Below are 6,160 nucleotides of genomic sequence, written 5' to 3'. Positions count from 1 at the left end.
ACAGGGTACTAAGATCCCACATGCCACAAGGCAACTAAGCCCGCAGCTGCAACTACTAAGCCCTCATGCTCTACAGCCCATGCACCACAACTACTGAGGCTGCACACTCTAGAGCCCGCACACCACAACTAGAGAGAAACTTGCAGGCCACAAGGAAAGATCCCACGAACCGCAACTAAGACCAGATGCAGCCGAATAAATAAATAACAAAACCAAAAATCTTACATTGAGCTTCAATCCTTACTCAGTTTTGGGACATTTTCATTTCTTCTGAAAAAGTGCCAGGTAAAAACCTGAATTTCAGAAATTAAAAGCCAGCACATAGGGAACACCATGCTACATCAAGAGGAAAACTTGCACAGGTAGTAAATTTGAGAATCATATACTGTAACCAAGTAAAGGGGCAAACTTTCATCATATTACAACTATGAACCTCTGAATCAAGACTGTAGTGATTCCTTTTCTGCTATTCCTAAAATGAGATATCAATTTTAATTATATACAAGAGTAGGGAATTCCCTGGCAGTCCAGTGGTTAGGACTCCATGCTTCCACTTCAGGGGGCCTGGGTTTGATCCTTGATTGGGGCCAAAAAAAAAAAATTATATACAAGAGTAGACATGGGGATTCCCAGTAAAAAAAAAAAAAAAAAAGTAGACATGTATCCATCACCCAGCTTCAAAAATTATCAACCAATCTTGTTTCATCTATGTCCTCTCTTCTTCATATTATTTTGAAACTAATCTCTAATATCATATTTATAAATATTTTATTATGTAGCTCTAAAAGATAAGGACTTGAAAAGATCATGTACCAAAAAAATCATAGAGAATTCCTTGGTCAGCCAGTGGTTAGGACACAGTGCTTTCACTGCTGGGGCCGGGTCTGATCCCTGGTTGGGGAACTGAGATCCCGCAAGCTGCATGGCCAAATTTTAAAATAAATAAATAAATCATAGTACCATTAATATGCCTAAAAGATTTATAGTCTCAATATCAAATATCTAGTCAACACTGAAATCTCAAATTCTCTCAAACGCCTTATTTCTTTTTAAATTTATTTTATATTGGAATATAGCTAATATACAATACTGTGTTAGTTTCAGGTGTACAGCAGTGGTTCAGTTATACATATTCATATATCCATTTCTTTTCAGATTCTTTTCCCATATAGGTTATTACAGAATACTGAGTAGTTTTCTGTACTATATAGTAGGTCTTTGTTGATTATCTGTTTTATATATAGTAGTGTGTGTATGTTAATCCCAAACTCCTAATTTATCCCTCCCCCTACCTTTCTCCTTTGGTAACCATAAATTTGTTCTTGAAGTCTGTGAGTCTGCTTCTGTTTTGTAAGTAAGTTCATTTGTATCATTTTTTAGATTCCACAAATAAGTGATATCACATATTTGTCTTTCTCTGACTTACTTCACTTAGTATGATAATCTCCAGGTCCATGCATGTTGCTGCAAATGGCATTATTTCATTCTTTTTTATGGCTGAGTAATATTCCATTGTATACATGTACCACATCTTCTTTACCCATTCCTCTGCTGATAGACATTTAGGTTGCTTCGATGTCTTAACTAAATACCATATTTCTTAAAAGTTTGTTTGGTTCAGATTCAAATAAGGTCCACATATTATGATTATTTGATAAGTTTCTTAGGTCTCTCTCTTTTTTTTTTTGCAGTATGCGGGCCTCTCACTGTTGTGGCCTCTCCCGTTGTGGAGCACAGGCTCCAGATGCGCAGGCTCAGAGGCCATGGCTCAGGGGCCTGGCCGCTCCGTGGCATGTGGGATCTTCCCAGACCAGGGCACGAACCTGTGTTCCCTGCATCGGCAGGTGGACTCTCAACCACTGCACCACCAGGGAAGCCCAGGTCTCTTTTAATTTATAGATCTTCCTTCATCTTTTTCCCCCCACCTTGTAATTTATCTGTTGAAGAACCAGGTCACCTCTTGCAATTTCTACAGTCTGGATATTGTTGATTACATACACATGGCATTTAATATATGCCTCTGGCCTCTGTATATCCTGAAATTGATAGCTGGATCTACAGACATGATTAGATACAAGTTTAACATTTTTTTTACCCCAAGACTACTCACAAGGGCAGGATTTTCTTCCAACAGGAATCCTTCCATCCAGGCTCAATGCCTTGATCTAGTCATTCTAAATCTATCATTCCCTTTTCATTTATTAACTGAAACACCTTGATTTAAAAAACAAAACAAAACATATCTACTATTTGGTTACCCAGTGGTGCAGTTCATATAGTAAAAGTCTCGACTCTTTCCATCTTGCTTCTTTCCCTTTATTTACCAGTTTTCAAAATAATGATCTGTTTTACTAGCACTTCCTCAAAGTGACCAATGAGGTTGTTCTTTTTTTAAAAATTAATTAATTAATTAATTTTATTTTTGGCTATGTTGGGTCTTTGTTGCTGCACGCAGGCTTTCTCTAGTTGCGGTGAGCCGGGGCTACTCTTTGTCGCGGTGCACAGACTTCTTGCGATGGCTTCTCTTGTTGCAGAGCACAGGCTCTGGATGCACAGGCTTCAGTAGCTGTGGCACGCAGGCTCAGTAGTTGTGGCTCGTGGCCTATAGAGCGCAGGCTCAGCAGTTGTGGCAGACGGGCTTAGTTGCTCCATGGCATGTGGGATCCTCCTGGACCAGGGCTCGAACCCGTGTCCCCTGCATTGGCAGGCGGATTCTTAACCACTGCGCCACCAGGGAAGTCCAATAAGCTTGTTCTTAAACTACCATTATATCACATCATATGACACATCAATTTAAACATATTTGATATGTTTTGATCCACTGCAGTTATCCTTATTGATACTCAAAGTGTCCTAGTTTGGCTACTGGGAACTTCTCAGTTAGCTCCTGAGTCCTTCTGACACAACCCTTGTGTTTGATAAAATCCTGGCTGTAAGTTTCAGGTTCATCTCATACATTCTTGCCCCTGATTCAGCCATTTCTCTAAGGAACCCTGATTCCTTTTGGTGTGGAATGATATTCCAAGATCACAGTCTAGATGCTAGTGACTTCTCTGCTGATTAAAAAAAAAAAAAATTATTTGGCTGCGTCGGGTCTTAGTTGCAGCACGCGGGATCTTTCGTTGCGGCGCATGGGCTTCTCTCTAGTTGCGGCGCGAGGGCTCTAGAGTGTGTGGGCTCAGTAGTTGCGGCACACGGGCTCTCTAGCTGTGATGCATGCAGGCTCTAGAGTGCACAGGCTTAGCTGCTCTGCAGCATGTGGGATCTTAGTTCCTGGACCAGGGATCGAACCCACATCCCATGCATTGGAAGGCGGACTCTTAACCACTGGACCACCAGGGATGTCCCTCTGCTCATTTTAAACATAAAATTATCTCCATATCAACCCCCAACTATTAGTCAGCTACCTTCAATTTCGCTTCTATGTCATTTGGCAGAAAAATTCCAAATCTACAAATAAGACTTGTCTTAGAAACTTAAAACAAACTTCTATTTTCTCCTGAGATTCTTACTGGAGATGTTTCAATCTTTTAAACTTTACTAACTAATTCTCATTACTTCCACTCTTTTTCCAACCTTTCCCTATAAATTCTATATGCAGAATTTACATATAGTTAAAAAAAATTTTTTTAAGATCAAAGATTAACAAAGAGGACACAGCACGTAGTTTAACCAAGCCCTTTAGCAAGTAACTTTTTTTGAGGCTGCCTTCATTACCTTAACATAATCATCTATGTTTTGTTGCATTTTTCAGTAGTTTGTTCATTTTTTATTACTGAGTAGTGCTCCATTTATGGATAAACTATCCATCCACATGTTGACAGATAGTTGTTTTCAATTTTTCAGGCTATTATGAATAAACCTGCTATGAACATTTGGGCACAAGTCTTTGTATGTGCATATGTTTTCATTATTTTGGATAAATAACTAGGAGAGGAATTTCTGGGCCACAGGATAAGTGTATGTTCAACTTCCAAAGAAATGGCGAATTTTTCAAACACTAGCCTAAGTAGCTTCTGACTTACCCAATTTACAAGTCCTGCAGAGATGGTCTTGTAACTTACTATCTATCTATCCATTTATTGTCATGCCACAGGGCATGCAAGATCTTAGTTCCCTGACCAGGGATCGAATCCACGCCCCCTGCATTGGAAGCATGGAGTCTTAACCACTGGACTGCCAGGGAAGTCCCCGTAACATACTTTATAATGTGGGGTTGCTTAGCTCCTATGACTCTTAGTTTGGGGCCCTCAGCTGATACTCTGAAACAACAGGAATATTCATATTTAACTAACATGTAAGATACTCAATTTAACATTCTTCCCTTAACTACTAGACTGAAACATTTGAGAGGGCAGGAACCATGTCTTTCTTATTTATTAAACTGAAGTACAACTGATTTACAATGTTGTGTCAGTAAAGTGATTCAGTTATACATACATATATATAAAATATATATGGATGTAATATACATATGTATAATATATATATATTTTTTCAGATTCTTTTCCCTTACAGGTTATTACAAAATATTGAATATAGTCCCCAGTAGCTATTTTTTTAAAGACTGTCTTTTCTTGAATGCCAAGATGTAAACAGATCACCTCAAAAATATCAAATTTATCAACTACTCCTAACAAAAACTTTACCCATAACACATAGCTAATAAGGTTCTTTTCCAAGCAAACTGGGAGATGGGAGGGGGATGAGATAAAGCAAAAGACCCACACCTTACAAATGAAGAGCTCATTTCTAGGTTCAACAAAATTTCCAATAGAGCTAAAAAATGTCATCATATTCCAGTGTTCTCCAACATATACTAAGCACAGTCCAAGCTGTGCAGCATATCTGCAGAAGGGAACTGTGTTCAAAGTCTGTACATAGGTTATATAAAGGGAAACCTAGATCATTAAGGAATCCACATATGCCAGTGGCTTTTATCCAACTCAGTAATACTCAAACAGGGATAATCTGCCCCCAGAAGACATATGGCAATGTCTGGAGACATTTTTGGTAGTCATAACTAGGGGTGGGGTTGGGGAAGGGTGCTACTGGCATCTATCTAGTGGCAAGTGGCCAGGGGTGCTACTAAACATCCTACAATGCACGAGACAGACGGGGACATATCTGGCACAAAATGTTAATAGTGCCAAGACTGAGAAACCCTGATCAAACTGAATCCATGTTCTGAAGGGGAAAATTTTTTAAAAAATCATCCAACGTCCTATGCATAAAGAATTCTCATTTCTCTTTTTTTAAATTGAAATATAGTTGACTTACAATGTTATGTTAATTTTCTCATTTCTTTTTAAAATAATTATCCTCTCTGCAACAGAAAAGATGAGAACAAGATCCCTATGAATTGTTCAAACGGTTACATCTTAACACAGTAAAAACATTTTTATAAAACTCATATACAACTAGTTTGTTTCACCCTATAATGATCTACCTGTGAAACTTGTTCCTGCCTAGGTATGTAATTTCTCCTTATAAAACTTTAGCATTATGATGTTAGTTCTGTAAATTTATGGTTACTATCAGTATTAACTGGTAAATAATCTTGGTGAAAATAATTTCCCAAAGTCCCAAAATCTCCATTTCTAAAATTTCTGGTTTTCACCCCTTTACTATTCCTCTGTGGGTTGCTTTTGCTAAATATATCAGCTCTTATTGCCTCTTCAACTTTCCAATCATTTTCTCAGAGGGCAGTGAACCAAAATGACACGATGCAAACTTATTTCTGTGGTCCTTCTCAAAGTCCTATTGTTATGCTTAAACTTAAAATTACGGAAGTAGCTCTATGTCTCAAAGCCAAAAGTTATGACAGTAATAAGTTTAAACAGAAAAATGTTAGCCAATAATACAAACTCTGTCGTCAGTGGCTTATTCTTTTGTAAACAAACAAAAACTATTAACAATAATGTTTAACCTGAATCAAACCAAGCACTTAAATTTTAACTTCCAGTTTTTAGGAAATACAGCAGTAGAGGAATAAGTTAAGTAGCACCTCAAGGAAATAATGAGATAAATCCAAAAAGTGGGACATTTTAAAAGGAAATAAGACAAGTGCAGAATATGGAATATTTTATAAAACTACTAACAGTTTTAAAATGTCAATCTCACACACCCATGTATATATACGTGCATGCCCACACACAGA

This window comes from Neophocaena asiaeorientalis, unplaced genomic scaffold (genome assembly GCF_003031525.2).
Source record: "Neophocaena asiaeorientalis asiaeorientalis breed wild unplaced genomic scaffold, Neophocaena_asiaeorientalis_V1.1 scaffold167, whole genome shotgun sequence".
Classification (NCBI taxonomy): domain Eukaryota; kingdom Metazoa; phylum Chordata; class Mammalia; order Artiodactyla; family Phocoenidae; genus Neophocaena; species Neophocaena asiaeorientalis.
This window is presented reverse-complemented; position numbering follows the sequence as displayed.